Here is a 12,565-nt window from a genome sequence, read left to right as displayed (position 1 = left end):
AGTAGTGGTAAAGTTAGGAGTACTATCTTTAGGACTGCTAAACTGAGAAAAATCCTACTTGTAAGACTTTTGGTATTCACAGAAGACATTTAGGAGTCCTAAAGTTAGGCCTCCTAACTTTACTACTACTAAACTGAGAAAAATCCTAACTTTAAGACTCTCGGTATTCACAGAAGGCATTTAGGAGTCCTAAAGTTAGGACTCCTAACTTCTGTGAATACCGAAATGAGTAAGTGCCTTCTGTGAATACAAAAATGGTAGTAAGTTTAGGATTTTGTCTTAAGTTAGTTCTGTGAATCGGGCTCAAAATGAGGCCCCTGGCACCTGTGTGCAGTAAGACGCTGCAGAAAAATGTCGGGTAGAAAGGAGAAATTCTCAACTGCAGAAGAGTTATTTGAAGTCCTGTCACGATTTCTGCAACTGGAATACTAAACGCCGGTGATTAGTCACCATCTAAGCAAGCAGCTGGAATGGTGCGCGAGCCATGCCCAAACACTCTTATCAGTGGTGTTTGTTGAGAACACCATACCTGTTTATTAAGGTTGTGGAGCAACACAGATCAGGAAGTTGTTTTCCAGCCAATGTCGTATGCACCTTGTCCTGAAGCACACAGTCACTATCTGCACTGAAAGCCTGCCAGCAGATGCTTGCAGATGTTCAGCAGTGAGGTAGAAAGCAGTTTATATTGTTTGCATTGAGAAGGCAGCATGGCGGGATCCTTTCAGGCCTTGCCACAAACCCTATTTCTCTCACCCCCAACAACATAGCTATAGAAATGTAGCGAATTAAAATGAGAAGACTTGGGGGGTCTTTTGATGTGGGGAGCAGTGGTACAGACAGGTAACAGTGTCCGGTAGTTGGGAAACCTGGCATGTTGCCTGCTTCCGACTAACACCAGCATCGCCAGATAGCGCCAAAGTTTGCATGAACACCATTTTATTTCTTGCAGTTTTATATAGTGGTAAAATGGCTCAGTGGACTTCAGAGCGCTTTACATCAGAGCCTTAAAACCACAGTACACAACGTCGCCAATCACAGGCCGCCCCTAGGGGCTTTTAAAACTTGACACAAAACAAAGTTAGGCGTAATTACAGTTTGCATGCTGTTTTCACGTTGGAACCGAGATTACAGGTAATACCGTTCACTTACAATTTTTGCTCAAGGAAGGTGCTACATGAAAGAAACTGTGGGCCATATTATCAAGAAAGGGTGATACATTATCGCCGCTTTTATCGGCAGGAAACTGCCGCTAAAGTGCTGATAATGGGCTTGATAATATGCCCTTGTGAATTCCCGCAGAAGCCATGGTTAACACCAGAACCTGGGCTTCAATGGGTAATATGTGTTTGTAAACTGAATGAAATATGAAATGATAATATGTATTTGTAAACTGAAAGAAAGGAGGAGTACAGTGGACAAAATAGGGCAGAAATAGCTGTGCACGTTATTGCCCATTGTTTATGGTTACACCAATTTTTTTTTTTTATTTTTTTTTAGTTAAATAGAATCAAAGTCAAAGTCAAAATAAGCTTTTTTTCAATTTCTTTATAGAAAACCATAAAATCGTATACAGGAAATATAAAAACATACTGTTAAAAAGTAAAACAAAAAACGCTCTGCATCTAATCTCAATCTTATAAAAAAAAGTGTCATAATTTAACATATATAATCACTGGGTAAGGTCTGTAAAAATAGAAAAGCTGGTCGACATTGTCTAAAACCATATGACCTCAATATCTGTAGAATCCATCACTTTCTCTCTTCACTATAAAACATTCAGTATAAAACAGCATGCATGGTTGTCTGTAGGGAGGCATCATCATGGGGGAATTTACACAGCCATTGTGACCAATCATTAATCACTGGGACACTGACTAAATGGAATATGTCCAGGGTAAAACACGTTAAAACAAATCTGTCCTGCATCTTGTCAACATTTTTTAAATATGGTTGCTTGTCTAAATGATCAGTGCACGGTAGACTCATTTAGCAATAAAAAGAGACACAATATTTGCATTAGAACATATAAATTAATATTACTGCAATGCTCAAAATAAAAACTATGTATTTAATACAGAGAGGTTCTTATCTTATATGAAAAATAGAAGAGAGAAATAATTAGAGGTGAAGCAGGGGGAGAAGAAAAAATGTATATATTGAATTAAGATAGTGATGAGTTGAAGAGAGATAGGTAGTAAAAGGTAACCAACATAAATCTGAATTAATCTTTTGACGTAAGGTTAATGAGGAAACATTATGTATTCTATGCTCATCACATAAAATTCCATGTTATTGCAGATACTTTAGGCACATCTTTTTAACATGAAAGTATGACTTCGAAAGCAAGTGCAATAAATAGATCAATCAACAAAGGTTGGGGGATACATGTTCAAAGTCGGGCGACAGAGATCCTAAGAAACCATTTTGGAATGTCAACAATATATTGCATTTAAACATTTGCAGGCATTTAGATCAAATAGATTGCCAAAAGTGGAGAACATAAGAAGAAGAATATAATAAACGAGTCAGAGTACCAGAACATGTGGAGCATGACCAACATAGTGGAGAAGTACATGGGTCATATTTAGAAAAACATTCTGGGGTAATAACAGCTTTATTGTAAACATGCGCTGCTTTGCAGATACTGGATGTCTTAAGTCAAATCTTTCCCCAGAGTTGTATATAGATTGATATGGAAAGATCAGCATCCCACTATATTTCTATGGAGTTTTTGGGTCGGATAGATGTAGGTTGTAAGAAAGTGCCTTCTTTTTGCATGGTTGGCCCCACTTTTTGCTAGACTGCTGATATGCTGTGACTGAGTGTGCCCTGGGTGCCTGCCAAAAAAAGTACCCAGGGCCTAGGTTCTTATCCCTAAAAACTGAACTGAAAACAAAACCCAACTGGCACTCTTTCGCTACAGGTCAGTCCCTTGGAAAAGGTACCACATGTACCAAGGGCACTGTGGCCAGGGAAAGCCTCTGAGGGCTGCAGCACTTATTGTGCCACCCTAGAGGTCCTGTACCTTTACACACACACACTGCCTTTGCAGGTTGCGTGTCTTGGTGCAGTACAAAGTGAAGAGTCGACATGGCACACATCCCTGTATTCCACGCCTACAACCCACTGCCCTGGCATAGGTCAGCCACCCCTCCAGCTGGGTGCACTATACCAGTGGTGAGGGTACAAGTGTATGAGCCCTTTACCCCTATAGTGTCTAAGCCAATTCTTAGACACTATAAGTGCAGTATTGCCATTAAGAGTATATGGTCCTGGGAGTTTGTCATTATGAATTCCACAACACCATGATGGTTTTACTGTTTTGGTATCAAATATCTCAGCACACTAAACCCAATCAATCAATCAATCAATCACAGCATTTATATAGCGCGCTACTCACCCGGAGGGTCTCAAGGCGCTCGGGGAGGGGGGGTCTGCTACTGCTCGAACAGCCAGGTCTTGAGCTGCTTCCTGAAGGCGAGGTGGGTCTTGGGTCAGGCGGAGGTGGGTCGGGAGGGACTTCCAAGTCTTGGCGGCCAGGTAGGAGAAGGACCTTCCTCCTGTGGTGGCTCTTCGGATCCGGGGGACCGCGGCGAGGGCGTGGCTGGTCGATCGAAGGCGGCGTGTGGGAGCGTAGAAGTTGAGGCGGCTGTTAAGGTATGCTGGTCCTTGGTTGTGCAGGGCTTTGTGTGCCTGGGTCAGGAGACGGAAGGTGATTCTCTTGTTGACCCGGAGCCAGCACAGCTCTCTCAGGTGTCTGGAGATGTGGCTGCGACGGGGGATGTCCAGGATGAGTCGTGCTGAGGCGTTCTGGATCAGCTGGAGTCTCTTCTGGAGTTTGGCGGTGGTTCCGGCGTAGAGGGAGTTGCCGTAGTACAGACGGCTGGTGACGAGGGCCTGGGTGACTGTCTTCCTGGTCTCGGTGGGGATCCACCGGAAGATCTTACGTAGCATGTGCAGGATGTTGAAACAGGACGAGGAGACGGCGTTGACTTGTCTGGTCATGGAGAGGGAGGAGTTCAGGATGAAGCCCACACTTATGCCAGTGTTTAATTTAAAGAAAAATGCACTCAGAGTGCATCTCAGAGATGGCCCTTGGAAAAACGACCTAACACTAGTGTCCAGGCTGAGTGGCTGCTCGCCAGCTGCCACCACCAGATATGTTTCTGGACCCCTGGGTGGAGAGCCTGCTGCTCTCGGGGTCTGAAACAATGCACATCCTCGGAAGAGGTGTCAAACCTCCTCTCCCAGGAGGGGCAAGGTCCACAAAGAGGAAGCTTCAAAGGCTTGCCATCTTTGCAAGCTTCCCCTGGCCTGTTGCTGCTTTCAGTAACTAGGCCCTACGGTTCTGACCTCCATTTTGGGCAGGAGAATCAGCAGGGAAACCAAGTGAGGGAGAGAGGTGTGCCCACCTTTGCCAGCCCCATATCTCTGGTGGGAGAGGGGAGGTGAAGCACAACTCTCAGTCACGGCCATCTTGCAGATGGGGGGGCCCTAGCCAACCTGAATGAGGCAAATGCCCCCCTCTGCCCGGAGGGTGGCATAATAGGTTGTTTGTGTACCCAACCCAAGGAAGGGAGCCATTGGTCCCAACCTTTACCTACCTGTAACGCCCCTAAATCTATTATTTAGGGGCAACCCTGACCCTTGCCTCCTCAGACAAGAATCGACTAAGAAGAAAAGTAGAAGAAGGACTAAAGAAGTTGTGCCAAAGCCAAAAAAAGGAGGATGCCCACTGACTTTGCTCCAGCCCTACCGGCCTGTCCCCACCTCGAACCTGCGGAAGAGAAATCCCACAGTGTTCTGCAGCCAGCTACCTCAAAAACCCCGAGGACCAACCTGCCTTCCAATAGAATGGCTTTGTCTCCCGTGAGCAATGGATTTGCTCACCCACAGTCTCTGGCTCCGACCAAATCCCCGAGTCTGCACCACTCTGCACCCGATGCCCATGACCCGAGTTTGAGTTGCCCAACCCCACAAGGAGGTCTCCTCAGCGATCCTGACCTGAGATCCTGTCATCCCTGACTTGCCTCGAATCTCCCAGTGAAGCCTGCAGTCTCTTTCTTGAGGACCCCACAACCGTGACTGGAGCAAGTAAGAAAACACTTACGCCTAAAGACACCCCTGCACCTGAAGTTCCCCGGCCTTGGGTGTCCCAACCGACGGTGTTCCAGCATCCCTAAGCATCCCAACTTACCTCTCCAGCCGGTGGTCACCTCCACAAGATCTTTGTCCCCGAGCCTGCAGTCTTTGTTGAAACCGGAGAATCCCCATTGCAAACAATAGGGCTCCCGACGCCAAACCAGCACCCGGCACCCAGCCGTTGCTGCGGTTGTACTTTGTGTGCTAAACCAGTTCTCCCTTTGCCCTGAACCTAACACCAGGAACTTTGCTCCTGCAACATTGTGGCCTGCTCGTGAGCAGCCATCAACCGGAGGCCCCCTATCACCCATTGGAAACCATTGGGCCTCAGTACTCTGCACCTGGCTGCCCTAGTGCCGCTGATGGTGTTTTGAGAGTGAATCCTTGACCATGGGGGAACCATGGTTCTAACCACAGAATACCAACTTCCCCAAACTTGTACTTACCTGTTAAACGATAACTTCATTTCCCTCCACAGGAATTCATTGACTGTTTTTCTTTGCAAAAATGTGTAGAGTTGGTTTTGTATTGAACTTTGAAAAACTGCAAAGAACTAAACATTGCTTACTTAGTTTTTCTCTAGGAAATGTCCCAGTGTGATAACTAGGTGTATCACACTGAATAGAAAAAGTAATCCAGACAGTAATCTGTACAGTAACTAAAAGTGATCTACCAGTAATTTCAACAGTACTGAAAGCATATACAAATCTGTAGCAAAGTCATTTTCATTCAGCTTGCTTGTACTGTTCAACCTGCCTTGAAAATTATCCAATACACTTACCTCTGCCAGGCTTGCTTTCCTCTAGGAAATAAATACAACTAAATAATATTTTTATACAAATTAAATTGGTCTGAGTTCAGTCTTTGAGTGTGTGACATCATTTACTAATGGAGTGTGTACAACAAATACTTAACACTGCTCTCTGACAAACTCTTACTGGTCGCCCACACTACTACAAATTGAGAGTAAGGTACTATCTACTATGACCTCTGCCTACCTTTGAGGTTCCACTGGACTCTGTGCACACTATACCTCATTTTGGTATAGTATATACAGAGCCAGCTTCCTACATAGGTGATATTACATTTTTATATATACAAGCAGTTTTGGGAAAACAGTCATGATAAATGGCATCTAAAGGTGTCAAAGGCAGGATTGGGACTGGGGGAGGAGGAGGGAAGTTCTGACTGAGTAAAAATAAATCTAGAGCTCATAATATTAGTTCATATTCCTATTAAAACGAATTAGGTAGTTGATATTGCATTTGGGGAAAAGATATGAAAGAGTTATCATTCACCAATTGGTGAACATACATGCTTCCCTTGTGAATCCAATTTTAAAAATAGATGGATTTGTGACTAAATTTGAGAAATCTATTGTACCAAAGTGAGGAGGATAAAAACATTCTTGAAAATCAAGAACAGCTGAGATTACTGTATGTAACAATTGTTAGGAGTATTTTAAAATATGGCATTAGATATAAAAGTACAATTTGACATGCACAGATCTTCTTTGAAAGAGAAATCATTCAGGAAGGACCTCTCAAATGTTATCCATCATGGAATGGGTGAGTCTGGAAAGTCATTTATCGGCGCATAAAGTTATCAAATCAAAAATGCAGATTGAGAAAGCTTACAATCCTGAAATCGAACGCCCCCTTAATTTATTGGGAGTTTAAGTTTAGATAGGGCAATGTGTGGGTGTTTTTTGTGCCATAACAATTTTGTACCAATGGAATTAATTTGTGCAAAATAAAAATTAGGACTCTTGAAAGGGATCATAGAAAATACATAAAGAATATGTGACACAATCATCATTTTGATAGTGCCTTCGATTACGAAGTTGGATGGAAAGCCTCCTCTAGACAGTCGGATTCCCCTAGACAAGGCAGAGTATAATTTGACCGATTGATTAAGATATTTGCTGTCGGATTGTAAACAACTCAGTCTTTCCGAATCGGTTCTGACTGGCTCTCTGTGTCTACCCACATCATGCATCTCTATGGACTGTGTTTCCAACCGAGCAATTACAGTGCTGGTTTCCAAAAGCCTTTCCGAATCGGCCTGTCTTAAACGAACAGGCTGTCAGAAACTGAATTTGGGGGCCCCTGGCAGTGCCCTCTTCATCTTGGGGCTTCCGGTTGGGGCCGAAGGAGTACCTAAGAGACCCCCTTGTAAATCCCTGCACTGTGTGGTAGGCACAAAGGGGTGCCTGCAACCGGGTGCAGAGTTTTCCACACACCCACAATATCCCCATAGGAGCCTGTGTTGTCGGGCAGAACACAGGCTCCCATTGGGATCAATGGGACTCTGACCAAACAGTGTTTGGTTGCATCATAATCGGTTGCGCGGAACCACTGACTGCGATTTGGTTGGTCCCGATTCCAAGACTCTGTCGGGTGGGAAGGCCCCGGCCAACAGCGTAATAGGCCCCTAAGTGAGTTGGAGGTAGTAGAAGAGAACCAAATACCAAGCCAATTAATTTTGAGGAACAACATAAAAAACTAGTGTTGGCAAACATATATTGATAGCAAATGGAGTTTCATGGTAAGATTTCAATTTTGGAAAAATTAAGTTTATATCCTGATACTGGAATATAAATGTATCTCCTGTATAAGAGGATCTAGGTGGTCAACGGATTGGACATACAGATAAGAACATTATTTGCATAAGCAGGTAGCTTAATTTCTAGAGAGCCTTGCTTAAATCCAGATATAAATATATTATGACCAATACGTTCAAGGAATGGTTCTAAGCAGAGAACAAAGAGTAAAGGGGAAAGGGGAAACCATGTCTGGTACCTCTGTGCAAAGTAATATAAGGGGAGAAACAACCTTTGACAAAAACACTGGCGGAAGGGCCATAGTATCATATGGCCGGGATGCCTGTCACCCCCTCCCAACACAATCCCCAAGGATGGGAAGACGGACGCAGTTCTGAACTTTTGGAAGGCAGGAGGGAGTTACCCTCCCGGCCGTATTTATTAAAATATGAAACAAAATTAAAACATTAAAATAACAGTTTCATATCATGTACAATTTTCATTTACTACATTATGATGCAGACGTTCAGTGGCTAACCTTAACAAATCTCTAATACAAAGGTTTTCCTAGCCGAGTCTAAACATCCTGCAAATGCATACTTTCTAAAATAAAATTGTACATCCTAGCATTACGGGCCAACGGCAAGGTCGCAACCGGTGTCAGATCCCTACTACCAGAACTCCCCCCTCACGGTGTGAGGACTGTACCTCTGTGCCAACTCCAATTTCCCTTGTCTTTGCGGGGGCCCCCTATTTAACTCGACGCCATCTTAATGGTCGTCCGAGGACTCGTGTGAGGTGTCTAGAAGGTAGCGTGGACCCCCCTCCCACCCCACACTGTTTATCACATCCGCCGTCGCGGATATCCGGGCCCCAGGAAATTCGTAGGAGGGGCATCTAGCCGCCTCCTCCCCTGGAAGGGGCCTATGACCGCCTTCCCTTAGGCGACCCCATACTTAGTGGGTGCCGCCTCCCCGTGTGAGGGACCAATGGCCGCCTCCCCCCGGGCGCTCCCATCCATAATGGGTGGCGCCCCCCCTCTAGGGACCTTGAAATTACTGCTCACCGATCATGACCTTACCGCCACAGGCCGGATAGTTGACCGGCTATCCGGACCCCCCACAACTCCTACTACAGGTCATGTTATTACAACCCCTTTAATCATGCTATGAAGTCTCCTATGAGTAAGACATTCCCCTCCCGGGACAAATGGACCCCATCTTCGAGATACATGTGCTCCCCCCGAATACATCCATGCGGAATACAATGCAACTGTGCCGAGCGAAACAACCTACCAAGTTTGTTATTGACCTTCTTTACTGAATGGTTCAGTGCTGATGCAGAGAGGCCCCCCCGCCACACCTTCCTGGGAATCATGTGGGACCATGCTATCGTGCACCCCGGGATCCTCCTCGCCAACCAGCTAACAGTAGATAGAACTCGCTCGAGTAGTACTCGCCGACCGAGTGTCACCAAATCATTGCCTCCCAGATGTACTATGATTACAGACGGCGGTGACCTTGTCCGCCCTAGCAGTCCCTCGACAAAACATTGAAACTGGTCAATACAGAGCCCGCCCCTTCCGTGGAAGGTCACCCTGTACCCGTATTCCCCAGCGGCTTGAATCATGTCACCTGCTTTGAATACGTCCCCGGCACGCCTCACGTATGAGTGGCCCATGACCCACACCACTCTTTCCTCAGCCGTTGGTCTCTGACCGCTGGTCCCCAGGTGCCGGGTCGACTGCTCAGTCCGCCCCGCATAGCATGCTCGCGAAACTGTGAACGAAACAGAAGACAAGAAGCATGAGTGTATGACATTGGCTTCACAACATGTGCAACCGCACATACCTTTTATAACAGTTCGAGGACCATCGTCCCAATTGTTTCACCTCCTCAACACTCTGACCCCTGGCTGTAGCCTCTGTAGCAGCCCCTATCCTAAAGGAATGGGTCCCGAAATCGCACAGGTCCAAGCCCGCCGCTGCGATTGCCATTGTTAGCACCCGCTGAAACTGAAACCTTGTCAGTGGGGTGGTGTCGATGTGTCTCAGCAAGCTTCCCCCCCATGCTTCCGCCCTTTGCGCTAAATATTCCTCAACGCACTTCACCGGGCACATGGGGGACCCTCGCATGCGCTGGACAACAATACTGTCTCCCATAGCACCCTGATCGGTCTTGGACCTGGCTATTGTGACCACCATTGAATCACCCTTGATCAGAACGTGTTCCCGACACAGACCTCCCTCCACATCCTTCTTATTTTTTGCAACCAGCTCGCTCACCCGCATAGCCCCATGGAACGCTAATGCGAAAGCGGCCCGGAACAGCACTGCCTCGGACTGGGAGGAACATGTCGCGGGGAGTACCAACATGAGCAGGGCCAACCTTTCTAACCCAATCGGGCGCCTTTCATCTACTCTACGACTCTGGAGGTGTTGCCAGCCACGCAGGGCCTTCCTCACCAAAAAGGACGATGTGGGGTCCTTGATGCCGTGCGCCTGCGCCATGAATGCAATGGCGGCCCGGTGCCTATTGGCCGATGCCGCTGATCGGCCTGCCCTGTGTAGAGCTACTAAAAACTTTAGGACATACTCCTCCTGCCACCATCTGTCCCCTCCTGCTGGACCCAAAAATGCACAATAGGAACGAAACGCTCCTTCATAGGCCTTCCTTGTCCTGGGGGCTAGACTTGCTCCCACGAGGTCCTGTAATCCGGGGCACCGAGTAACCAGAGTGCTTTGGGGAATGGTGCCGCCACTAGGTCCGCGGAAGGTAGATAACCCCTGAAGGCCTGCATGTGGGAACGAGAGAGTGAATCAGCTGCCTGGTTCAGCACACCCGGCACATGCCTTGCCCTAAATTGAACGTTCATGAACGTTCAGTCTCATACAAAGCAATACAATTTCCTTCAGTAATCTCAAAATCCACTTGCAGCGTGCTGCCTGATTATTTATGCATTCAACTACGGTCATGTTGTCGGACCAAAACACCACTGAGCGGTCACGAAACTCATCCGGCCATGCCTTCAGAGCCACAAAAATGGGGAACAGCTCAAGAAACCCAATGTTACCTGTGAGCCCACTGGTGTGCCACCATGCCGGCCATGTTTGCGCCGATCATCAATTACCGAATATGGCGCCAAATCCTACGCTCCCTGCCGAGTCGGTCCACAAACCCAGCTCATCCGAGGACGCTGGTGGCTTGCCCCACACCACTCGACCGTTGAAATCCGCCAGGAATGCCAACCATATGCGCATATCCTGGCGAACCTCTGCAGACAGTCTTGTGCGGTGGTGCCCTTCCTTGAGACCAACCATGGCTTGAGCAATAGAGCGGGAAAAGGGGCGGGCCATTGGTAGCACTCTAAGGGCAAAATTAAGCTGGCCCACTGCTTGCTGTAACTGGTGGAGAGTAACTTTCTCTTTGCAAATGCACAGTTCCAGAGAGGCCCTGAATTTCGCTACTTTGTCCTGTGGTAAACGGAAGCATCCCTCCACCGAATCGAGCTCAATTCCAAGAAACTCGAGTGAAGTAGATGGCCCCACCCTCTTCCCCGGTGCCAATGGCACGCCGAACCGCTTCATGAGAGTGCAAAATTCCAGTAACGCCTGCGCACATTCTGTGTCATCGGCTGCCCCCAAGAACAAAAAATCATCTAGGTAGTGCATAACCTGGGTATAGCCCGTAGCTTTGGTGAACGCCCATTGCAGAAAACAACTGAATTTCTCAAAATAAGCACAAGAGATGGAGCTTCCCATTGGCATACATCTATCCATGTAGTAGCGTCCTTGAAACACAAAACCTAACAGACGCTGATCCCGTGGGTGTACCGGGAGCAACCGGAACGCCGACTCGATATCTGACTTCGCCATCAGCGCTCCGGGCCCCAAGCGATTCAACATGGCGACGGCCTCATCGAAGGATGCGTACCGCACCGAACAAACTCCTGGGTCAATCGCATCGTTCACAGAAAGACCCTTGGGAGCCGACAAGTTATGAATCAACCGAAACTCACCTGGGCCCTTCTTGGGGACCACTCCCAATGGGGAACAAATGAAATTAGTGACTGGCGGGTGCCTATATAGGCCAGCGACCCGGCCACAGGCTACCTCCTTTGCAATTTTTCTTTCTACCACTGCCGGATTCTGCTGAACCGACAGTTGGTTTTTACACAGTGATTCCCCCCGAAAATCCCCCGCCGGGATGTGGAAACCATACGAGAAGCCGTCCCGCAACACCCCAGCGGAGACATGATCAGGGTATTCATTTAGCCAGGGGATCATTGCCATGATATCTACGGGGGTAGGTAGTGGTACCACATAGTCGACATTAGACCTGCTTGGCCCCTCTTTTATCCCCTGTATCACCATTCTTGGCTCTGCACTAACTCTCCGGGTGCGACGAATGTCCGCACCCTGCACACTCATGCCTGAACTTACATGTCCCTTGTGGCCTCGTGCACTTGCCTCTGTTAAAGCTCCAACAGACCCCTTTTCTACCCCCGTTGCCACTACCCCTCGGTTGGTGGTCACCAGCGGGGCCTGCTCGAAAGGGCGCCGCCGATTGCTGGCGAGAGGGCGCCGACCCATTCCCGCCCAGCGACGACGATTTCGTCGCGCCCGGCAGGAGCTGCTTCTGCCAAGAGATGGAGTCGAGACAATCCCACGTCAGAGATGAATCGTGCTCCTTGGCCTTACGAAACTTACTATCATAACCCATCCATTCATTGCCTTCATACGTTTCATAGAAACCCATTATACGTGCCTGATAGCAGGCTAATTCGGTCAAAACCTCGGGCTTACGTTCCCCGATGACTGCAGTAAACATCGCAAAGGCCTTGGCCCAATTAGAGATCGTCTCATCAACCCTGAACCCCGCC

This window comes from Lissotriton vulgaris, chromosome 8 (genome assembly GCF_964263255.1).
Source record: "Lissotriton vulgaris chromosome 8, aLisVul1.2, whole genome shotgun sequence".
Lineage (NCBI taxonomy): Eukaryota > Metazoa > Chordata > Amphibia > Caudata > Salamandridae > Lissotriton > Lissotriton vulgaris.
This window is presented reverse-complemented; position numbering follows the sequence as displayed.